This window comes from Cetorhinus maximus, chromosome 21 (genome assembly GCF_964194155.1).
Source record: "Cetorhinus maximus chromosome 21, sCetMax3.hap1.1, whole genome shotgun sequence".
NCBI classification, from domain to species: Eukaryota; Metazoa; Chordata; class Chondrichthyes; order Lamniformes; family Cetorhinidae; genus Cetorhinus; species Cetorhinus maximus.
In genome coordinates this window covers 61,704,420-61,730,323 of record NC_135899.1, presented here as the reverse complement: position 1 = coordinate 61,730,323, position 25,904 = coordinate 61,704,420, and the positions used below count along the sequence as shown (strand labels likewise).

At 41.6% G+C, this 25,904-nt stretch overlaps 1 long non-coding RNA gene across 1 annotated transcript in view; it reads right to left on the bottom strand.

The window, feature by feature from the left end:
* Window positions 1–13,081, bottom strand: part of LOC144695904 (uncharacterized) — a 256,729-nt gene extending 243,648 nt beyond the window's left edge. Inside the window, exon 1 of the long non-coding RNA XR_013580028.1 lies at window positions 12,892–13,081. This is a non-coding gene — a long non-coding RNA (uncharacterized LOC144695904). The remainder of the gene's footprint in view (window positions 1–12,891) is intronic.
* Window positions 13,082–25,904: the final 12,823 nt, after the last annotated feature.

Here is a 25,904-nt window from a genome sequence, read left to right as displayed (position 1 = left end):
CTGCAGACTTCAACGGTACAAAGGAAAAAGACTTTTTCTAGCTGTTAGGAAATATTGGGAGCTATTACTGTTTGGAGTCTTCCTCCTTAGCCCAGTCTTGAGTATTTAATCTTTCCCTGGTCTCCTAAAGGGATGGTCTGCAGCAGCAATGGATTCCTCTCTTTGTGGAGTTCTGCTTAAAACCATACCCCGCACCCCACCTCCCCGAGTCAGCTTTTTAATATCTATGCCTGCACAAACTTCACAGTAGGTATGCCTACACGAATTAAGCTCTCCAAATTTGAACAATCTTACTGGGATCTGGTGCCTGCTGGCTGGAGCAAGGTGCGAAGGTACAATGTGTAGGATCCCTTTACACATGTTGAGTTCATACTTGATGGTTATTCTGCTTCTACACCAGTTGATCTGCTGCATTTGAAAGGGTTGAGGCTTGCACACTCCTCAGTCAAATCTTCAAAAATCATGCTGCCACCATGTTACATTCTTCTATTTGTTGTAAATGTACCAATCATATGATAAGGATTGGTAAGATAATAATGCGAGTTATTTATGTACATGGTTTTATCTTCAAATACAGTGTTCACTGCAAGTCTATGTAGGCACATCTAGCTTCTACTGCTGCTGCTCTGTTATGAGTACAGAGTCATGGAACTACGACATCACATCTTGTCTCAGGATAGTAATTGGCAACAGTTTAAGATATGCTACCTTAAAAGGTACGTGTACATCATATCACAACATTAGGTTATGGATCAACCACAATCTCATTGGTTGGCAGAACAGTTTTGAGGGGCTAAGTAGCCTGTTCCTAAATTTCTATGCAACTAGGACAGTCACAGATGCTTTCCTGTTGCTATTGTTATAGAATCTTTTGGCAGATTTCCACTACTTGTTATTGATAATGGAATTCTATGCACATGGATAAAGGTTGCATTGAATTTTTCTGCAAAGGGCAAAGATCAAAATCTTCACTCATCATTGGAACAAAGCACAGAACCCATCTCAACCCTCCCATACCTGGCCAACGCTAAAGTATGTGCACCAAATAGGTGGAATCCCAGCCTACCTCAGGCCAGAGCCGTTTATCAATTGCTCTCCATGGTTATTTTGTGTTCTGTATATGAATTCTTCAAATAATACATAAAAATTCAACAGTGGCAGGACAAGTGATCCTCTTCATGAGGCTCTCTTTATTAACTAGGGTAGAATTCAATGTCATGCTTAGTTTTCAGAGTTAAACTAAGAGTGACTGTAAAAGCTGATGCACAAGCCTGCCATTATTTGTTAGTTGTGGTACCGGTGCACAAGCTCCTTCCCTGTAAATTTAGAAGGCATTCTAAAACACAAATCAAGTTATGGCCAATTTGACATAGGAGAGGAAGCACGAGGAGCCGATTTCAAACCCAATCAAGATTCCAGACGCAAGACATTTCCATAATATATGATTTATAGGCAGTTTATCTCTAACGTTAGATACAAAAAATTAGCAAAAGTTATCCATTCTCAACCACTGACAGTCGCACTTTGACGTTTCAAAGTACCATTTTACCATAAAGCCTGTTGTAACGACAAAAATAATCAGCAAATTAGTTACGTTATCTAGTTATCTAATTTGAGGTGCCAACTCCTAGAAAGGTGTGGCTTCAGTTGGATGCACAGTGAATTTAGGATCTTGGGCAGTGAGGGAAACACATCAGGTGTGGGTCATACACTTTCCCAAGGGACCAGATATGGGGTGACTTGCAGCATTGTCACAATGCTCACAACTACATTAAATAATGAAAACAATCCATAAATTGTTATTCATGGGATGTGGGCACCACTGGCTGGGCCAGCATCTATTGCCCATCCCCAGTTGCCCTTGAGAAAGTGCTGAGTCACCTTCTTGAACCGCTGCAGTCCATGGAGTGTAGGTACACCCACAGTGCTGTTGGGGAGGGAGTTACAGGATTTTGACCCAGTGACAGTGAAAGAGCAGCGATATAGTTTCAAGTCAGAGGGTGGGTGGTTGGAGGGGAACTTGCAGGTGGTGGTGGTGTTCCCATGCATCTCGGCCCTTTTCCTTTTATGTGATAGGAGGTCACGAGTTTAGAAGGCAGTGTCAAAGCAGCCTTGGCAAGTTGCTGCAATGCATTTTGCAGCTGGAACACACTGCACCCATGGTGGAGGAAGTGAATGTTTAATGAGGTGGATGAGTGCTGATCAAGCGGGCTGCTTTTTCCTGGATGGTGTTCAGCTTCTGGAGTGTTGTTGGAGCTGCTCTCATCCTGGCAAGTGGAGAGTATTCCATCACACTCCTGACTTGTGCCTTGTGGATGGTGGACATGATTTGGGGAGTCAGGAGGTGAATTACTCACCACAGAATTCCCAGTCTCTGATCTGCTCTTGCAGCCACAGTATTTATGTGGCTGGACCAGTTCCGTTATCTAGTAGTATTATTTTAGTGTGTGATTCACCAGGATAGATGAGAGAAAGATCATTTTCTGCACTCTCTCCTTTCTATCTCTCTGAACTATAGACATTAAAGCAATAGTATAAGATGAATGAAATGATTCATGGAATAGAGAGTTTTGGAAAGCTGCAAGCACCTAAGCCATTTCCACACACTTCCTAGTGAATGGTTTGATGCCTTTGAAAAAGATCCCTTGCCTCTTTTCTGAAGAATACATATTATAGGTCAGAGAAAGGAAACTTGGAAGAAAAGGAGGTGTAGGGTAAAATATCATAAAATGGGTAGGATCAGTTTATAAATATAGCTAAGATCAGTTTCTATATAGTCTCTCCAAACGTCCAAATGAAAGAACTTATTTAACCCCCACACAACCTCATGACACACAATGAAGTACAAGTGTTTTCTTCCAGTGAAGTGAGGTTGGTTATAGGGGGAAGGATAATTCTATCAGAGCATGTATATGTAAAACAAAAACAGAATTACCTGGAAAAACTCAGCCGGTCTGGCAGCATCGGCGGAGAAGAAAAGAGTTGACGTTTCGAGTCCTCATGACCCTTCAACAGAACTGGTAATGCAGCCCTCATTTTAAAGTCAGGCGTTCTGTTCTTATTTTTGCACAACATTTTAAGATAATTCAATTTTTAGTAAATAGCAACACAAGACAATTTGAAAAGCAAAGAAATAGAAGAGTTGGCGCATTGGTGATTCTCTGCCATTGCAAAAATTCAGAAGTCCAGCCCCCATTTTCGCCAGTAGGAAAAAGGAGTGTTACTCACACAGACGAGAAACCCAAACACAGCTGGGATCTTTGAACTCAGTGTTGCATTCAAACAGACCCCATTTTTGCTGTAGCCAGGCACTTAATCTGCAGTGTGGGTGTCACGAATTTATGGAGGGGACGTAAATGCCTTTGAAGGGCAAATGTAAAACTGTCAAGCTGTCAAGTTATTTAAAACCCCAGCCCTTTAAAAATTTGAAAAAGCAGCCTGCCTGTGTCAGTGAGAGATGAAAGAAAATCTATTCTAGCACTTACAATAGCTGTTTGTTGATATTACCTCAAGGGCTATCACTATATCGTTATTAATGTTTAGCTGCTTTCCAATTATACCAGCAGGGGGCTGTAAGTTCACAGTTTGATTGACAGATCAAAGAGATCATTAAACAGTTAGCAGTTTTTGATGTGTGCTTATGAATATAAGTTTGTTTGTTCTGATAAAGGATTGAGTAGTTGAGGATTTAAAAGTTTTTAAAATGGGCTTTCATGAACGAGAATGCTTTTTATTCTAGTGAAAGCTATAGTAGATATTTAGATCTTTATTTTATTTCATCTCAGCATGGCTCCTGAAGTCTGCCTAGAGCGGATACTGGGTGAGTTGGCATGGAGTGTTAAGGGCAAACAGTGGTGGGTGGGAGCATAAATTGGCATGACCTAGCTGTCAGGGGATTAGACCTCATATATATTTTATAAAAAAATATAGAGTATTATCATGGCTAATTTATAAAATCTTTAAAAAACTGGGCAAAGGCTTCAAAATGACTGACGCCATGGCAGGCTATGACTCAAATAAAAGAAACTTCCTGGCATTCAGAATAACTGCCACCTCATTATCTCTGAAGAGATGCTAATGACGACTGTGACTGCAGACATCCAATCTAAGGCAATTGTACAAATACAATTTACATTTCGAAGGCTAAGGCCTGGCCAATAGAGATGACCAGTCTGATAGGACAAAGGACCCCGAAGCTTGTTTTGAAATTATAAATAATTGAAACATTAACCATCTCAAGAATCCAGACAAAGGAATATACATCCTTTGTCCAAACTGAAGTGGGTATCACATTACCCCCCGTATCTGGGAGAGCGAGTTACCCTGTCTTCTGAAGCTGCAAAGCAGACTTCCATCTTCCATCCAGCAAGCAGCAGCTCAGAATAAGGGCTTGGTGCAGGTGAATGCCTAACCCTCATGTACACTGTTTCTACTGGAACTTCTGTACCAGTGCATAAATTAATAATTTATCCCTACGTGCCTAACCCATCATGAAGTCAGCTCTACTGGAAAAGTGAATTATCCAGCATCAGTCTTCAACCTGCTGACTCTGTGAAAGAATACACTATTGGGCTTTCATTCTGGACTCATGTAAAACAATAATTCTTTATTCTGTGGTTTTTGCCCTTAAAACCCCTTGTACCATCTTGTAGATGGTACATACTGCTGCCAGGTGGAGGGAGTGAATGTTTGTTGATGTGGTGCCAATCAAGTGGGCTGCTTTGTCCTGGACGGTGTCAAGCTTCTTGTGTGTTGTTGGAGCTGCACTTATCCAGGCAAGTGGAGAGTATTCATAACACTCCTGACTTGTGCCTTGTAGATAATGAACAGGCTTTGGGGAGTCAAGAGGCGAGTTACTCGTTGCAGGATTCCTAACCTCTAACCTGCTCTTGTAGCCACAGTATTTATATGGCTAGTCCCATTCAGTTTCTGGTCAATAGTAAGCCCCAGAATGTTGATAGTGGGGGATTCAGCGATGGTAATGCCATTAATTATCAAGCAGCCATGGTTAGATTCACTCTTGTTGGAGATGGTCATTGCCTGGTGCTTGTGTGGTGTGAATGTTGCTTGTCACTGGCCAGCCCAAGCCTGGATATTGTCCAGGTCTTGCTGCATTTGGACATGGACTGCTTCAGTATCTGAGGAGTCGCGAATGATGCTGAACATTGTGCAATCATCCACAAAGATCCCCACTTCTGACATTATGATAGGAAGAAAGTCATTAATGAAGCAGACAGAAATGATTGAGCTTAGGACACTATGCTGAGGAACTCCTACAGTGAAGTCCTGGAACTGAGATGGTTGACCTCCAACAACCACAACCATCTTCCTTTGTGCTAGTTATAAGGCCATAAAATCATAAGACGTAGGAGCAGAAGTAGGCCATTCAGCCCATCGAGTCTGCTCCACCTATCAACGAGATCATGGCTGATCTGATAACCCTCAACTCCACTTTCCTGCCCTTTCCCCATAACCCTCGATTCTCTTGCTGATTAAAAATCTGTCTATCTCAGCCTTGAATATACTTAACGACCCAGCATCTACAGCCCTCTGTGGTAAAGAAATCCAAAGATTGACTACCCTCTGAGAGAAGAAATTGCTCCTCATCTCTGTTTTAATTGGGCATCCTCTTACTCTGAGATTATGCCCTCTTGTCCTAGACTCTCCCACAAGGGGAAACAACCTCTCAGCATCTACCCTGTCAGCCCCCTAAGAATCTTATATGTTTCAATAAGGTCACCTCTCATTCTTTTAAACTTCAGTGAGTACAGGCCCAACCTACTCAACCTGTCCTCATAAGAAAATCCTTCTGTACCCAGAATCAACCAAGTGAACCTTCTCTGGACTGCCTCCAATCCCAGTATATCTTTCCTAAGATAAAGAGACCAAAATTGTTCACAGAATTCTAGGTATAGTCTAACTAGTGCCTTGTATAGTTTTAAAAGAGTTCCCTACTCATTCATACTCCATTCCTTTGAAATATAGACCAACATTCCCACTCTCATCCACACAGCTTGCCAGAACCTTGTAACTGTTGGACATTTGCAGGGGCTGAGGCTCCTCGAACACTGCCCCCTCGGCCCCCACACCTGCTTCACCTGCAGTCACTCCCCCCATTTCCCTGATCACAGAGCAAATTTGAATTACCTAATCTGAGGGGTGTGACCGCCTCCTGGAGCAAGGTGTCCAGGTAACTTTCCCCCTCCCTGATGTGGCGCAATATCTGCAGCTCAGACTCCAGCTCCTTAACTCGGATCCTAAGTTCCTCGAGTTGCAAACACTTGGTAAAGATGTGTTCACTCTGGATCACCTTAGTGTCCAGCAGCTCCCGCATTCTGCAGCAGCAACACATCACCCGTTCTGCCATCGCTATCATATCTTATTCAATTTATTAATTAATTACTCTAGTATCAACACTCTTTACACTTTATGATAATTATTTTTATACACATATCTTATGCTTACAAGCTATCTTTAAGAAAAAGAGAAAAAACGACTGGAGATCTAAACACAAACTAAAGAATTTTACTTTTACTTTAAAGACTAGAAATACTCACCAACGCTACTCACCAATCAGCTGCTCTCAGCACTCTTTTCCCTCTTGCACTCTTTAATGGTCTCACAGTCTTCTCTCACTATTAAAGGCCCTGTTCATCTCTCACTCTCGCGCTGTAAATGACCCCGCTGTTTTTCTCTTACTCTCTCGCTGTAAAAATGACTCCAACCAGTGGAGAGTTTTCCCCCTGATTCCCATTGACCCAGTATTGCTAGGGCTTCTTGATTCCACACTCAGACAATGTGGCCTTGATGTCAAGGGCAGTCACTCTCACCTCACCTCACCTCTGGAGTTCAGCTCTTTTGTGCATGTTTGAACCAAGGCTGTAATGAGGTCAGGAGCTGAGTGGCCCTGGCACAACCCAAACTGAATGCCAGTGAGTAGGGTATTGCTAAGCAAGTGCTGCTGGATAACACTGTTGATGAGCCCTTCCATCACCTTACTAATGATCGAAAGTAGGCTGATGGGGCAGTAACTGGCCGGATTGGATTTGTCCTGCCTTTTGTCTACAGGACTTGGCTGGGTAATTTTCCACATTTCTGGGTAGATGCCAGTGTTGTAGCTGTACTGGAACAGCTTGGCCAAGGGCGTGGCAAGTTCTGGAACACAAGTCTTCAGTACTATTGATGGAATATTGTCAGGGCCCACTTTGCAGTATCCAGTGTCTTCAGCCATTTTTTGATATCATGTGGAGTGAATCGAATTGGCTGAAGACTTGCATCTGTGATGCTGGGGACCTCCTGAGGAGGCCGAGATGGATCATCCACTCAGCACTCCTGGCTGAAGATTGTAGCAAATGCTCCAGCCTAACCTTTTGCACTTTTGTGCTGAGCTCCCCCCATCATTGAGGGTGGAGATATTTGCGAAGCCTCCTCCTCCAGTGAGTTAGTTAATCTTCCACCACCATTCATGACTGGATTTGACAGGACTGCAGAGCTTAGATCTGACCTGTTGGTTGTGGAATCACATAGTTCTGCTTATTGCTTGCTGCTTATGCTGTTTGACACGCAAGTTGTCGGTGTGTTGAAGTACAGGTTGACCCCTCATTTTTAGGTATGCCTGGTGCTGCTCCTGGCACGCCCTCCAACATTCTTCATTGAAGAGTTTGTGTTGAGTTATTAATAGAAATTTGATCACACCAAAACTGAAGGGTGGGAAATCAAAATCAAAACACCCTTCTTTTTACGGATGGGCGGTGTGAGGAGAAATCAGGGCTGTTCAAATTAATCCCCCTCCTGTCCGTAAACACAGCATTAAGTTGGAACGATGGCTATAAGGGGCCATGGGGGGTGGTGGAAGGCATGAGTTGACATGGATGGGGCATGAGGAATGGGTGGATCAGGAGAGAGGGCTTGATGACCATATACTTAACAAAACAATTTGGACGAAGTCCCAGAGAAGGGAAGCGGACAGCCTGTGACCTTCTCTGATCTGCATCCGGAGGGTGATGGACCTGACCATTCCGCTCCCAATCCCCCGCCCCAAGAGTAGAAATCGCACCATTTGGTGCACTTTCTGCCCCAAGGTGGGTGCACCGAGTTGGGAAATTTCCTGACTCGAGCTCCCCGTCTTGGGAGTGAAAATCCAGCCCACACTGTCTAAGGAGCAGGAAACAAAAGACTGAGGCATTACAGAGCTGGTGGGATGGAGTAATTCCTGCATGACATGCTTATATAGTCAACCTAATAATTGTGAATATACAAATTTAAAATTCAAGCATCGACATGAAGCCATGCGGCACGAAATTCGGACCTGTACTGTCCATCGTTTGGGTGCTGTTTATGGTCCAAATGGCATCTGAGACACTTACATACACTTTTGTGTGAGTTGCTTGGGATGCCATATCGATGAGGGCATTAGCACACGTGCAGTGACACCCAGCAGAAATATTCAGAGCAGGCAGATCAGGACATCAAAGTGCGTAATATGGATTTGGCACTAGCACTGCCATTTTGAATCTCAACTCTCCAGCTATTAACCTTGCACAGCTAAACATGGATTCAGCAGCAGGAAGGACCTCCACCAGCGTTATTTAAAATGATCAACTACTTACAGGTTAGTTGCTGGTTGATTTCTTCTGGTTGTTGCAACAACTCTCCACTTGTTTGGTACTTTCTATATTTGTTTCAAATTACAAAAGTCTACAGGGAATGGTGTGACAGGTGCTTACAGAATTTTTGCTGACTTCAGGCTTCTGCACAAAGCAGTTGCTCCCAGGTATGGTTGAACTAGTAGGCATTCTGCTTGGAATTCAGCATGATTTGGAAAATGTGCAGAGGGCACAAAGAGCAGTACAAGCTGATGGAAGAGGGAGGAGGGGGAGGAGGGGGAGTAGGGTTCTCAGCAGGAGGCTATTCTGCCCAAGATGTTCAGGGGGCAATTTTCCCACCTAAACCTTAGAGACAAACAGTGTGAGATGCCTGTGCTTCAGTAACATGAACTAATTTAGCAATCACTTTCATGCTGGGAATGTTGGGCTCCAGGCTCTGCATAAAAACCTGTACTAAATTGGTGCCACCCCCCTCCCTGCTCCTTTACACTGACCATAGGCTTCCTGACTGGCTTCCCACTGCACCAAACATTTAATTATGCATACCTATTAGCCTTCTTCCTTACATTGTTCCATGAAAATGCTCATCTGAGTCCTCTGCAGCAGAATGTATGTGCAACCTCACCCTCCAGCGAGCTGGCACCTGAGCTATCCATGCCCCCGTCCTGGCTGCAGGCCACTCATGTCCTGTCTCTCACCACCTACAAGTCCTTCTATGGTATCCTTTAAATTATGCACAGTGTCAGTATCTGAGTTCAAGTGACATTGCTATGTTCTCATCATTGCTGTTCCTCCGCTGTCTGGTCAGATTGCACCTTTTGCACATCTGAAAAGGAGAAAGGCACAAGGCTAAGCTTGTGATGCAGGGATGGTGGGGTGGGCGGGGGGCGGGGGGGGAGCGATGTCAGGGAAGTAAAAGGTGCATGCTTACACCATCTGCAGCTTGAAAAATCAGAAGAAAGTGTGTGGGATGAAAGGGTAGTGGGATGCAAGGAGGAGGATTAGGTTTGAAGATCTTCAATGGCTGCACTCCCTTCATTGTCTGTGGCCTCAGCAATGGGTGGCCCAATAATGGCCATCACCATTTCCTCCATGCAAGTTGGACACACCTGTGCACCTGTCCTCCACCTGTTTCTGGTACCTCCGGTTGTGCACCACATTGTCCTCAAGAGAGAGAGGGAAGTGTATCAGTGGGTGTTGTGCAAAATGTTCAGGGAATGTGGCTGTCCTGGTTCAATAGCTGGCAGTGTGTGCAAGCTGTGAAATGTGGTTGTAAGCTGTGAAATATGGGTGTGAGATTTGCAACAGTACTAAGTGTGCAAGGGTACAGCATAACATATGAATGTTCAGTATGAGCCCTGATTGATAGAGATTGTTGGTAGATGAGTGATGAGGCTGTTGTGAGTTAAACAGTATCAGAAACTAGTAGTGCAGCTGGGCATTTTAAGATGCATTCAATAACCTTAACCACTCATCGGAAGTTATTGAACATCTTGCGGCACTGCATCCAGGTCCTCAGGTTTGACTCCAGGCTTTAATCTCCATGACTATCTACTGTCACTGTCCTTTGAGCACATATCTGGTGGGTCTCCTCCATCAAGTCTCCGGTGCAGCATCCGAAAATCTTGGTGCCCATTCTCTCCCATGTTTCATTCTTCTTCTTTCCCACATCAGAACCAGTTGCAGTATGACTTCTAACACCTACTCCAGCCACAATGCTCCTCCTCTTTAAGTGGTGCAGCTGGTTTTAAGTAGTGCAGGCTACCTTTAAGTGCTGCTAGTCGCTCAACTATGGGCCCCCTTCTGAAACATTCAGCAACTCAACACTGTCAGTGCTAGGTGCAAGCTGCAATTATGTTCATCAGCAGGCAGTAAAACACTGGTGGGCTGTCTGCATCATGTTGAACGAGAATGAGTTAATCACACATCACAATCCCTATACCAGTTTTCGGCGGCTATGGAAATTAGCCCCCATGATATCCACAAGCACACAAACTCCTATAGTGTATTATAACTCTTATGACTGCAGAAACTGAGGAATTTATAAATGGCAAAATTGACATGCCCAAGTTTGTATTAGAAACTGCTTTATGTAAACTTGTCCTGCAGCAACTCCAACATTGGATGCAGACTGTAATAATGACAAAATTACTTAGGTAGTTTCCATTATAAATATGATCAGAATTTATATTATAAATATAAGAGCAGAATATATAACTTGAAATTGAGGACTCAATTACATTAGCTAACCCTGGTCCAATTATTCCCTGTTCTCTGACCTCACTTGGTCTTCTTCAAAGCTATGGAAAATGTTATATATAATTATACACACTTGCACAAATATAACATAAACACTCTTTACCCCTCCCTCCCAGAGCCTGGCATTATGGTATAATAGATTAGGGAATTGATGAGGTGTGGTTGTTTGTGCCAATCCCCTCGAGGCAAAAAATTGCTGATTTCCAATTTTGAGAATAGGCATGAAAATCAGTTCTATAACAAGTATCTGATCCACAATGACAGTTTTACATCAATGTAGCAAGTTGAGAATCCACCTCATGCAGTTTCAATTCAGAGGTGCTCATGTCTTGAAATAATAGCCTGCATGGGAATTAGGGAGAGAACTGGCTCCTCTCAGTAAAAAGCTAAAAGTCATATTGGTAAGGCAAAGGCTCACAATTGATGCCTCCATTGGTGTTCTCAAAGGATTCAATAGAGGAATTACTGACAGGAATAATCTACTGCGGTGTGCTAATTAGCAGAAATTCCCTGAAGGAGGATTCCTACCCCTTCTCCAACTCTGCAGCAGCTCGGAATGAGAGTCAGATCTGTCCCTGAAGCAATTCCCTGGAAATTACAAGGACCTCATCCTCAAAAGTTTTTTTTTGACACCATGAATTACATCATTGATGTTGTTTGTGTAAGCAAGTGAACAAAAAATAAGTTTTGCGAACAATTTTTCATGATGCTGGTTTTAAGTGAAGATTCTATCAGTGGTGAATTTGGCAAATTAAAAGTTGAAAGAAACACATCTTAAAGGAGTGGTGTATGGCATTATATCTCACTGAATATCATCATGAGGGTGACATGATAATTTAATCGCAGCAAACCTGATTTGTTCTGCAATTTTATCTTTCCTATTCAAGCTTTAATGTCATAAGATTTAACAGTACAAATCCTGTGTTGTAAAAGTTTGCACTGCAATGTGAAGTTTCTTCAGTGGCAACACAACCCGGTTGTCAGCACAAGCTTCTTTTCAGGTCTAAACCTGTCCAAAAACTCCACACTGAGGTGGTAACAGCATTTTAATTGTGCAATAATAAACTGGAGATAACCAAATTCTGCGGAAAGATGAAATACCTTCAACTCTCTTGTACTGACTTTGAACTTAGCCTACATTTTGTAAATATAGGTGTTCGAGAATCTAACAAAGCGGAGAGTAGGTGCCACAACCTCATCATCATAATCTCCTTACAAATGTCACTACCACTACTAGCCTGGTAATCTTTTGTTCCAGTAAATTAAATGCTCAAAGGAACAGATTCTCTTCACTTAGTTTTCAGGCTCAATCTGTAACTAGTTATTTTGAGTACCAAATCCCTCTAAAAATAAAGATGATTTTAAAAAATCTTTTAACATGATAACAGCAGGAAACTTAACAAAATCTCTCAAAAGAAAGCTGGTGCCCAAAACTGACAGCTCCATTTATGTTCTGACCATATTGCAGTAAAAACAGGCACAATATGGAGACTATGGCAAGCAGGTCTACAAGATTGAGTTTTTTGGGTAAAAAAATTCTCCGGTTCTGCTCCTTTTCACTTAGCAGCACAAAAGAGGATCATAAGCTTCTAGAAACCCAGTCAATGGCTGGCAACAATAAATTGATTAAATTGATAAATTGAAGAGACTGATGAAATGTTGACATGTGTCATGGCAACATTTCAGCAGTCTCTTATCAAAAGAAAAATACCAGGTTTCAAAGAGATCATTTTGGTTTGATGCTACCTTTAAATCTTGAAGATAATAATTGCAGGTCAAGATCTGCTCTTTATATGCTGATGTTTAATTGCAGATTTGCAGTGCTATGATAATATCACCAAATTGAAGGCACATGCAGCAAAAAGAAAGCAGATAATCCCTTTAAATGGTGCTACTTTGAGGCTGTTTTCACCTAAATCATCCTTACTAATCAGACTACGGATCGCCCTGCATCCTCACATCAAGGATAAAACTCATGAAACAGCAGCACAGCAAGTGGCAAAGCAGACAGAACAAACAAGCCTACCTTGATTTTGCATTTGAATTTCCTCTTCCATCTCCAAATAGATTATTTGAAAGGTTGTTGAGTGCTAAATGCATGCGATGGCAAAGCACCGGTCTCATGATCATTGAATTTGCAGCACAGTCCTATCAAGTCAGGAAATGCTAGTGAGGAGAGGAAGGGGGAGTGGGGACCACAGCAAGGGTTTTTCATAGTGAGAAGATTGCCGCTTACCTCGTGGTGGAACACTCCCAGCCTCCCGATTACAACCTTAATTCCACTTTCATGCCTGCGAGGAAGACTGCCGGCTGTGCTGCGTGAAACACCAAATCCTCCCTCAGGGGACTCGCTAAATTGGTCTCGCCTAACCTCCGAATGGTTTGACTTCAACTAGGTGACAATGTGTTCTGCAGCTGCTGCACTGCAGCGGGATGGGTTAACAGAGATCCATGCTTCACAGCAATAGACACTGATAATGGAAGGAGCGGGAGTACATTCGGGACAGAAGAAATGCCTTAGCAACAGACCTGCAATCTTAAGATATTGGTGCAAACAGACAGCCGTGCCTCTGATACACAATATCCGGCCTGTTTGCTGTTCACCTCATCTGAAAATTCTTTATTTTTGTGTTGTAGAATCCATTCCTGGGTTAGACAGGCATTCCAGATTCTAGCAACATCATCAGCTGCTTTGCCTGCCATATATGGTCATTCTCCTGTGCACAGGATTTCCATGACAGCTAATAGTTCCATCAAGTCTAATGTATTGATTATACCAGCAATTTGTCAAATACTGTGTTGCCTTTCACCATAACACTAATGTAGAGGTGATCAGGGAGCAGAGGGAAAATCCCAGATACTGTCTTTAATCCAGTATCAAATAGATTAAAGGAGAATTCAACCCTCCTATTTTCCTTTTGCTGCTGATTGACCTACTGCCTTTGCTATCTCTTCTGTGGTGCGCTTCCTGCTCTGTGCAGTTTAACTCTGCTGAAATTGTTTGAACCGTCTATGATTTAAAGTGTGCCAGACCTTCATCATGCTATTAGAAAGATGGTTCATAATCAGCACCGAGGCAATCAGCAAAAGTGCCTCAAATGAGACCAATAGATGAAGTCGGGTATATAGTGTTACTAAATCATGTGCCACTGTAGAAATTGAGACTTACTGCACTTAGAATGTTGCCTTCAATTAGTTTATTTAGTTCCATGTATTTAATTTTTATTTTAAATATTAATGTTGCCAATTTCATTTGTTTAATTTACATATTTTTCATCCAAGGTTTGCAACAGGCATTTTTTTAAAATTCTTTCATTGGATGTAAACGTCACTGGTAAATTCAGCATCTATTGCCCTTGAAGGTGGTGATGAGCTATGTTCTTGAACCACTGCAGTCCACCTGGTGTAGGTGCACCCACAGTATTGTTAGTAAGGGAGTTCCAGGATTTCGACCCAGTGAGTGAAGGAACGGCATATAGTTCCAAGTCAGGATGGTGAGTGACTTGGAGGGGAACTTGTAGAAGGTGGTGTTCCCATGGTGTCTGCTGCCTTTGTCCTTCTAGATGGTAGAGGTTATGGGTTTGGAAGGTGCTATCAAAGGAGGATAGGCGAGTTGTTGCAGTGCACCTTTTATATGCTACACGAGATTGCAAGTTCTGTATATCATGGGACCGATACAGAGAAAAGGTGCCCTCTGGTCTGCTCCAACTGTGTATCATAACTCCCTAATATGCCACTGTGAATATCCCATTCCCAACATTATTCACCATCACAAGCTGTCAGTTTGATGGTAATTTGCCAACATTCCTTCCAGAAAATCAATATCACCGGGTAACAGATTAATTGTTGTCTGTAATCATATTAACCATATCACAGTAATTTGCTATGTGAAGCACTTTAGCACTCATGATATGGCACGATATAAATGTTTTAATAATGATTCTTGAATTATGGTCAGTTTTGTGCAGCAAAATTATCCATTTTAGGGACTAGATCAAAACTAAGGACACTGAAAGGATGGGGGGGGGGGGGGGTGGAATTGTTTATTCCTCCAGGATATTTCCATCCAATTATTCTCTTTATCTTCCACAACATCCTCTGCCACTTATGATGTCTGCAACTTAATCCTGCATAGCTTCTCCTCTCCTCCAGATTTTCAGAGGTTGATCAGGCCTCCATAATAATCTGGTTAGCATTCCCACTACCTGAGTACTCTTTATTTTCACGCTGGTCTCCATTCAGATGTAGCATCTATTTAAAACATTACCCTTTCATGTTCTATCAAATACTGGCTTACTGATCTACATTAAAAGCAATTTTGATTTTTATCTTAGACAAACAAAAAGGATTTAACTCGCCTCTGTGACTGCTGAAAGTTAATTGTTTACTGTTAATGTTACTACTTATTCACCTCTTGCACTATCAGCTTCCTTATGCATTTTTGATCATTGTTTGCAGTGGAGGACAACTTCAAAATAGAGGAAGTCTTTCTCTGCACCACATGAAACCCAGGAATTAAATGCTGGTCCTTTTCCTATTTTTTGTAAATGTCGGTTGTTTATGACATTCATAATATTAATTAAAGTAATATTAGCAAAACCAACACCTAGATCTTCAAGCATTAAACAGCTACTAAGACCACAATATGGTGGGCATGTGTATGTTTCCAGCCTGAATTGTGCTACTCGCCAAATTGGGAAAAAGACAAAATTAAAGGGTGCCCCATGCCCATGTGTGAACCAGGCAATAGCTCCTTTGAATATGCAAATAAGGGGCCTAATGCCTGCTTTGGAGACCCACTGTAAAATTGGTGTGTCAAGGCAACTGGTACTGTTATAATATAATTAATCAAATTTATTTTTTGGGATGAGAACATTTTCAAGCTCGCTTTAAATTGGACAAGCTCAATAAATTGGACAAATGTACAGAAGTATGTTTTGTTTATTCCTCAGAGTGTGTAACTGGTTAAATAATCAATGTCCAGTTGTGGACATTATTAAATTCCTGCCAATTTATAGAATAAGGTTTAACAATCTTCAACATTCTCTGATCCTCAGAATAGCTTTGAAATTATGTGATGGTGAATCCCTGTAACCCAGGTTAAAACCTACTTCAGTATTGTGACTAGTACCAAAAGTGCATTGTTATAATTTTACTTCACATCCGGATAAACAAACAGGAGACTAAAAGAAACTTAAGTCATCACTGCAGAATGTTGAAGCTGATGACAAAAGGGAAGAGTGTTTATTTATATCCACCCGTCGCTAGCTGTAATTTTCATTCTCAAATTCCTGGATTGGAATCAGCTAGAATGCATGAGTCATGACATTGTTGTGGGAATTTGGCAGCCAAGTTAGTAATTATGCACTTGGTTTCACTTGACGAATATACAGGTGGTATACAAATCCATTTCTAATTCCAGCAGTTTCATTTAATGTCGGTACATGGATGGATGAACACAAGCAAATTGTTTCCAGGATATTTTGAAAACACACAACATGGAAATCATACTTGGCACGTTATTGTTGAATAATCATAGGAAATATATAAATCGATTTATTCACTGTATCAATGCATTTGGTAACTTGGTTAATGGATTTTAAACTGGATGACTGGTTCACGCCCAAGGTGTCACCTATTTGGAGTGTAGAAAACATTTGTATCAAGGAAAGTAAGGATATCTGGTGACCTCCATTGCCATAGGATGCTGTGTATAGTGCTTTAGACATCAATTTAGTAGTTCACACAAATGTATTATCTGTTTTCATGCTGGTGTGAAACTCTTTCAGAGGGATAATAAGACTACACAGCTTGAATCTGACGGGACAACAAAAATGGTGCCCTTGGCAATTAAAACTTTTTCCTTACTTGGAACGGTAAAAAGCCATAATCATAGTAATTTATGTACCTTTTTAGATAATTGCCAGGTATTTTAAGCTACATTGAAAAACTGTAAGCCATTTCCCTCACAAAAACCACTTATTAAGATAAACAGCATTGAAAATAACATATCAAGCAGATTTTCTTTATACAAGAAGGCTTGGCAATAAGGGTAAAGCATCCCCCATGGAACAATTTTCATGCCAGCATAAAAAGTGGGAATATTAAAATTGTACATTGAAACATAACTCTGCAAATGCGGTGGCAAAAATTCCAACTCCACTGAAAATAATCTCCAAACTAAGTATAAGACTTGCATATTGATGACTAAATACTAGATGGTCTCCTGATGGGAGTAAACACACTGTAGCAATTACACACCTCTTGTATTACTTATGTTATTCTTTGATGGGAATATTCCATGGGGTCTTGAATTAAAAGCAATCAGCTACTACTACAAAAGATGAGTAGATGTTTAGATTTAACAGTAGTGACAAGGATAAAGAAAGCATATTGTTAAAATGATTGAATATTGGACCTTTTGATGTGCATGTAGTAGTGCACTGTTGTTATTTTTGTGAATCATGTCAGTAATAGTTGGCAAGTGTACCATAACTGGAAAGGGGCTGCGCAAAATTGTAGTGCCCAGCTGGATGGCAGATATTAAATTTGAATTTTGCACCAGGTTGCAGTAACTGTGTCATTATTTCGTACCAAAATCCGAGCATCCCACCCACCTGCCTCGTTAAACACTGCCTGCCTCACCTGTGGCAGAGTGTGCGGACACGGCATTGGACTTTTTAAGTCACCTCAGGGCCCACAACTCAGGAGTGGAAAATAGTCATCCTCAGTCCCAAGGGGCTGCTGGGCCAGCATTTATTGCCCATCCCTAGTTGTCATAGAGAAGGTTGGGGTGAGCTGCCTTCTTGAGCCGCTGCAGTCCATGTGGTGTAGGTACACCCACAGTGCTGTTAGGGAGGGAGTTCCAGGATTTTGGCCCAGTGACAGTTAAGGAATGGTGGTATATTTCCAAGTCAGGATGATGAGTGACTTGGAGGGGAATTTCCAGGTGGTGGTGTTCCCATCTATCTGCTGCCCTTGTCCTTCTAGATGGTAGTAGTCATGGGTTTGGAAGGTGCTGTCTAAGGAACCTTGGTGAATTCCTGCAATGCATCTTGTAGATGGTACACACTGCTGCTACTGTGCGTCGGTGGTGGAGGGAGTGAATGTTTGTGGATGTGGTGCCAGTCAAGTGGGCTGCTTTGTCCTGGACTGTGTCAAGCTGCACTCATCCAGGCAAGTGGGGAGTATTCCAACACACTCCTGATTTGTACCTTGTAGATAGTGGACAGGCTTTGGGGAGTCAGGAGGTGAGTTACTCGTCACCTCCTAACCTCTGACCTGCTCTTGTAGCCACAGTATTTATACAGTTAATCCAATTCAGTTTCTGGTCACTGGTAACCTCCAGGATGTTGATAGTGGGGTATTCAGTGATGGCAATGCCATTGAATGTCAAGTGTCGATGGTTAGATTCTCTCTTGTTGGAGATGGTCATTGCCTGGCACTTGTATGGCGTAAATTTTACTTGTCACTTGTTAGCCCAAGCCTGGATATTGTCCAGGTCTTGTTGCATTTGGACATGGGCTGCTTCAGCATTTGCGGAGTCGCGAATGGTGCTAAACATTGTGCAATCATCAGGGAACATCCCCACTTCTGATCTGATGATGGAAGGAAGGTCATTGATGAAGCAGCTGAAGATGATAGGGCCGAGGACACTACCCTGAGGAACCCCTGAGGAATTGTCTGCCATTGTGGTTAAGGCTAAAGATCCCTCATTGATGGATGAATATTGGTTTTAAAATCCAGTGTTAAACTGGGCCAACATTAAGTTCCAACACCCATGGAAGAGTACGAATCCTTATTCAGTCAAAACTTGGTACAGCAAAGGGAATTCAAGTTCAAGGCAATGTAAAAGAGGGGGTGAAGTCTAATTTATTTGGAAGTCAGAAGTGATACTCTATGCTCTAAGCAAAAGGACTTCAGTGGAATTATGCCGCACGAGGAAACAAATATGAAAAGTTGGCCACAGTCTAGCGTAAGTTCAATCGTGTCTGTGGCCGAACCCGAACGGGTGGCTGGGAAACTATTTCTAAAAGTGAAAACAGGTATCAGGACTGAAGACAGCCTTGAGGACAATAATGCCATGTGTGACTTTGAAGAAATACAATAGCATTGCTCAAATCAGAGAGGTGGAAGAAATATCAGCAGGAATTCCTCTTTGGTTTGCACCTCATCAGTCAGTATCTAGAAACCGAATGATTTGCCAGCAAGCAGAGGGATTGACTTCTGTGTGATCCTGATGCACCTCTCCCAACTTAAGTTCTGATTTTGATGATGCAGATATTGCAATATTTGGGCCAATTATTATTTGCTTGAGATTTTGTGGTAGATGTGGGGACGGGTTGGGGGTGGTGGTGGTAGTGATCAATATAGTATTTGTATATTGTTACTGAACACTGATAGGAGTAAGTGCACCTCTCTTGTATCACTTGTGTTGTACTTTAATTGGAACATTCTAAAATGGTCTGGAAATAAAAACACTTAATTGTTACCACAGAGACATGAATGGTTATTTGGCTTAACACTATCCAATTTTTGAAAACAGAATGATGCTTTGGAATTCCTGGTATTTTCAAAATGCATCCATGCACATGGAAGGATATGCACCATGGATCCAAAATGTTTTATGTTACCCAGTTATGAAATGGCTGAATGTAGTTGATACTAAAAGCTTTTGCCCTCTTTCAGTGATCATGAACAGAAAATAGGGAAACTTCCGATGCCCTTCATTCACTTCCATTAGGGAAAATTAAAACAAAATGGGTCTGCAGGAATAAGGAACCCAAGCAAGGCAGTGAAAGGTTATCGGGGGTAGGTGGGAATATGGAGTTGAGGTGAGAATCAGCTCAGCCATGATCTTATTGAATGGCGCAGCAGGCTTGAGTGGCCTACTCCTGCTCCTAATTCATATGTTTGTATGTAGGAACCCAAGTATCTCTAAACAGCTTAAGCCCTAACTTTTATCAAACATATATAATGAACAGATGTTTTTGTTTTACATTAAAATACATGAATTCATGCAGTAAACATAAAGAAATATTATAGAGCATCATATAGTTTCCAATGTATTTTTTTTTGTTCATGGGATTTGGGCGTTCCTGGCTAAGCCAACATTTATTGCCTGCCCCTAATTGCCCTTGGTCAGAGGGCATTTAAGAGTCACATGTAGGCCAAACCAGGTAAGGACAGCTGCTTTCCTTCCCTAAAGGACATTATACATGGCATTGTATTATGCAGTGGAATATTATATACAGAGTGACTGAAGTAATGTCTAGTGTTACCATAGAACCAGCTGGACACACCTCATAGGTATTAGGTCCTGCATCACAGTCAATTTTTTATAGCCCCTTTTGACGTCTATCAACATACCTCTCCCACGGTCTGTTCATTTAGTATAGGATTTTTTGGAAAAAGATTTAACTAAAAATGAACTATATAATTCATTGAACAATTAGGAGACAAGTTAAGTCAGTTATATATTTGTGGTTCTGCTGGCGCTTCATTCTTGAGAATCCAAAGGCTGGAAGTTAGTTCTTGTTGCACCAGTTTTACAGACATAAAACAGACAAGAGAAACGATTCATTCCAATATCTGAAACATCATCCAACCTGTAATTGGTTCAGGCCATCAGTAGACATATACAAATATTATGCAGCAGCATATAATTTCTACTGTTATGCATTTATATTATGCAGCATTGTGTTGTGCAGTGCAATATTGTAGAAGCCGCCTAAAAGAGGTGGTAGGTCTATTAGATATGATAATTAACATGCTCCACAGTGCTTCTGCTGGCCATGATCAGTCTCTTTCCTATTGTGTCCATCCTACCATCCTGTGTCTTATTCAAAGAACAGTGCCAGTGAGTCAGGCAGCCTGAAATTAAGTATATTCAGTCATCAGATGAGCTGCCTGCTGAGGTGATAAGACCTGAGTCTCATCCGAGTCAAATTCTTGCAATTCTCAGACCTCCACCTTCAGGTGCGGGGATTGTTTCTTATGCCCATTTGATGTTTTAAAAATGGCCAGTGGTTTCTGGACCACAACATCAGCTTCACTACTCAACTGAATCACTATTCAGTTACTCTGCCCTTAACTATTTTTGTTTACTTGTACAAGATGCTGCCCACACTTTAACACAGTTCTGTTAATCTCATTGTTGCAAACAAAGAGAAAAAAGAAAGTTTGCTTTCAAGGTCGCACAGATTGTACAGTAGAAAGGGCACCATAGAGTCAAGAAAGCTGAACAAAGTTGCGTTCTCTATTAGTTCATGATCTTCATGTAGGGTACTGACATGTGCATCTGCCTTCCCTAAATTCTTCACTTAAACTGACAGCTTACAAACCATATTGCCAATGTAATCAAAATCTGTATAAAATGCAATGGCAGTCAGCACAACCAGTGTCCAATATATTCATATAGCTTCAGTTGCCAAGTGGTGCAGGTTGAATGTTTCTGTGAGAAAAAAACAAATGGATGTTGGAGTGAGGCCCTGCTTTTGTCACTTACTTGGCTATCAACCGGAAAATAACATAAGATCCTGGAGGTCTAAAATCAGCACTGTGACTGTAAAATCCTTACTAAGCTGCTGTTTAGAATATTTTCTTACAATGCTTTAGAGGTGAACTTTCCAATTGTCAAGGTGGCACCCACATAATAGGGAATGAAATACTTCTGTCCACCAACTTTCTTCATCGTGCACTCCCACACTAGCAGAGGTTAGGTGCGGACTAAAATATTCCTTCACTCTGCTAACATTGTGCACCTCAACTGCAGCCGTAGAGGAGTAAACTCAATGGCATAAACCAAGCCAACCTAAGTCCTGCTATCTAACTTGATGGAAGAACCTAATTGTGAGAACCAGTTGCTATCAATTGGCTACAGCTCAGAAGTACCTTTTTATGACTCTACTCAGAACAAGAACAAATCTGACCATGATGATGCACATGGTTAAATAGCACACACCACTCACAATCTAAATCTCACAGATGAAGAACAGGAGTTTGGACAGATACTGGGGTTCTGCAGGCACCTGTAAACCCACATCCCGGTAAGCCAATTTCAGGAAAGTATAGAGGCCAAGTTAATTGTTTTAATTGTGAATTAGACAAAATGAACTAGAAATCATCCAAATCAGGATATTTCGAGCTCAGAGTCCCACTGTGCTCTCTTCCTTGCACCATTCCGTTTCTGCACAAAGCTTTAGCAATCATTTATTATGAAAGTTGAACCTGAAGTTCCCAGCTTTGCCAGTACCACATGACCACTGTTCTGCCAGCCACCATGAAAAAAGAGACTAATAAATTGAATATCCACAAGAAGAGACCCACACAGAGAAGCATTTTGTTCTACCAGTATGTCTTTATCACCATATTACAATTCACCTTCAAGCTCTATAGTCTGTTACGGCCATGTGAGGAGGGGTACAAATGACTCCCCTTTTCTACTGCTCCAAGTCTGACCATAACAGGGTGTTTTTGTGGATTGATAAGGATAAAGCTATTTAGTCAATGTCTGTGCTTGACCATTTATGTGCTGATTACAAAGAAACTAGGCTGGCAGGCTTAAGTTTAAAATAAAAAGGATTTAGTTTTTATTGAGTTAAAAACCCACACAGGTAAAAGATACTAAAAAAAATTTAAAAAGCCAAACCCACGTCTCGACCTTTGCAACACACACACACACAAGCATGCAAAATTTACAATTTCTACAGTATGGAGTTACTTTTCAGCTCAAAGTAAAATTTGATGCTAAAAGATAAAAAATTGAGAGTGAGAGTTCACTGTTTATGAGTCTTTCATTGGTATCTGTAGCTGTGGCAGATTTTTTCTCCATGTAATTTCAGGAGTTGAAGCCCATGTAAACTGTAATTGCCAGAGGCAATTTATTTTTAAAGCATAATCTGGTTTTTCCAAATGTCAATGATTTTTGCACTGGAGGTTTCTTTCGATGGGAATTCTCTCTGTGCTGGATTTCAAACTGTCAAAGAGATCTTGAAACTTGGGAGAAAAGTGAAGAGGGAGAGTATCAATGCCTCATCAGCAGGTTTCTTCCAGACTATTCCTTAGCAGCTTACATGTTGTAATAAAAGAGATTTCAAAAATGGTTATTCTAGTCACATGATCCCTCTCCCCATAATGATTTCAGAAAGTATTTGCGTAGCTCATGGTTGGACAGACCATGGCTATTGTTTTATTGCCGAAGTCAATAGATTCTGTAATATCCCAGCCATTAACTTCTGAATGATCCATTATTCATCTTGATGAGATAGGAAACACCTTTCCATATAGTGTAATGAAAGTATAATAATTCTCACAATATCCTTGTGATTTATTGTAAAAGTATTGTGGGGTTTGGATAGTTTCTCTGTGTGTGTGTGTGTGTGTGTGTGTGTGTGTCTGATTTAATTGAATTGGAGACAGCTGGTCTGGAGACTTTGACTCATCAAAGAATCTAGGTTTGAAATGCTAAATACAAAGCCTTAGAATGTAAGGCAAGGAGAATTTGCATTTTTAGATAAATCAGGGCAGTTTGAATTTCAAAAAGAAGCTAAGCCAAGCAGTGTGTTTATTTTTCCCAAAGGTTACTGAAATATTAGCACTATGAAAAGATTTATATTATGAAAAAGGTAAAGTTCCAAAGGCATATGGGAACAATGGAATTTACATTAGAAAGGAGAAACATGTATAAAGGAGAGTGAGGCTGTGTATCAGGGAAGGCATTGTAAGATCTAACAGAAGTGTGAGAAGCCTCCAGTATTTGTGTATTAAGCCTGCTGTCTACAGAAACAGAAGCTGGGAAAAGCCACTTTGAATTCTACTGTCCAGGATATTGTGTTGAGTTGCCTGGATCTGTTTAAACCCTTTTTTTTTACTGTTGCCTTAATGGGGGTGTATCTGGAAGCCAGATTAATTATAGGTTTTAGGAGTCATTAAAGTAATAATTTGTAGACCTATGTCTGTGCTTGAAGTCTTTTCTTTTGTTAATAAATATTTAATTTCATTTTCTAAAAATATCTCTAAGTCTTGGTGGACTTGTTACCTCTGAATTCAGGGCACACATCTCAAAACTACAAATTTCAAAACTGTTGTGATAGCATGATTAAGTTTTTCTCATGGATTTGATCTGCCTGGCATACATCATCTGCTGTGTCATAACAATAGCTATTATCCTGGTAAACTTCTGTCTCTGCTTGAGAGGTAGCCTTAAGGAAATGCAAATGTGAGGTCCAGTACAGTTTCAGTAACTCTTTTGAAATGGTTATTGACATCAGCAGGTGTGAAATTCCATAGGAGGATGTTTGGGCATGTCTTAATTGTATCCCACATGGGAATCTTCCAGAAAACTAGTCAACTTGTAATACCAGAGGTCAAGTGACTTGTGGCAGCCATCTTAAGTCTGTGTCTTTGCTTGCTTTTTAGAAGTCATTTTTAAACAGCTCAGCTGATGAAAATAGGTATTAATATCATACATGCATAACTCACAACTCATGTCAAGTCTCTGGACACAAATCTTTATGGGGATCGTTTTGGGGAAAGGGTAATAACAGGTCCTTAGTGGATGTTTTACTATGAATACCTGTTTAATAGTCTCAATTCAGCTCACAGTTTTGGGTGAATTACTGACTACCATGATTTAAACATGCCTGCATGCATATTTTTATTCTTTCATGGGATGTGAGCATTGCTGGCAAGGCCAGCATTAGATGCTCATCCCTAATTGTCCTGGAGAAAGTGGTGGTGAGACAGAGGTGGTGGTAAAAAAAGAAACCTGCGCATTTAGCACTAAAATGCAATTTTTCTGGAGAGATATATGTAGCCTTCATGCATACACTTTCACTGAAGGTGTGGAGTAAGTTGGCTGATCAACAATCACATGACTCAAGATGGCACAGGGATGGAAGGTCAGGGCTCACAGGTTCTCAGTGGTGGGGCTGGAAGTCCTGATGGTGGAGATACATTGGAGGACAGATGCCCTGTACTCACAAGGGTAGGATAGAGGCAAATCATATAGCCGATGTGGGAGGAGATTGTCAGACGTGACAGCCAGAAGCACTGGCACCAAATTATGCCTGCAGAGCCACACACAAAAAAAAACAACAAATTAATGATTTGACACTGGTGTTCATGGTAATATCCCACCTCAGAAACCGACTGCTCAGTAACCCCACCATCCCAGCGTCAAAACGTCAATTCAATGCTTCCACCATCTAAATATACACCGACATTCTCACAACTCACAATATTGCTTCCTTCACAGACACACACACACCCTAATACACTTATTCACTGTTGTTTTCAGGACAAGATGGCACATAGCAGGCACTAGCAGGACCTGATCAAACGAGGGAAAGCATGACTCCATGGAGATAACTCCCCTTATATAGGAGTAATGCTGATGTTAAACAGGAGGGGAGTAGCAGATGCAATGGTCACCAGGAGATGCATCTAGATGCACTCTAGGTAGTGGCCACTCTAGCTTCCCTACATATCCAGAACTATTCCTGACCCCTAATCCCCCAAACCTCTCCTTGCTCATAGTCTCATCACACGCATCCTTGTAAAGTGGTCATGCGTGCCCTTACTTAACCCTTCCAGCTTCAGGCTTCCAGGGACAAGATCCATCCCCATGGAGGAAGAGCCACCTCACATAATCCCTACCCAGCCTGGAGGATGCCATTCAGTCTACCCTTGTTGCAGACACCAGTTCGGGGGACGGCACCATATGTAACTTAAAGGCTAGGGTAGAAAAGGAATCCTCAGTGGCATGCACTGGGCATTAGTGCAAGCAGCAGCCAATCCAGGTGGTAGGGACATCACAAGTGCCACCTTGCCAAAGGGCAAGGTTACATAACCAGCTCTGCTGCAGAAGAGTCAGATAGGGACATTGCAGGACCAAAGTTTCAAAAGAAGGTTTAATAAGCCAACAGCTTGGTAGGATGGACCCAGAACCTAAAAGCCTACAGGTTGTGGCCTACAGGTCTTCTGTATTGTGTTGTTCATAGGAAAAGGGCTGAAAGGATGGGTGCAGGTGTCGGGCTT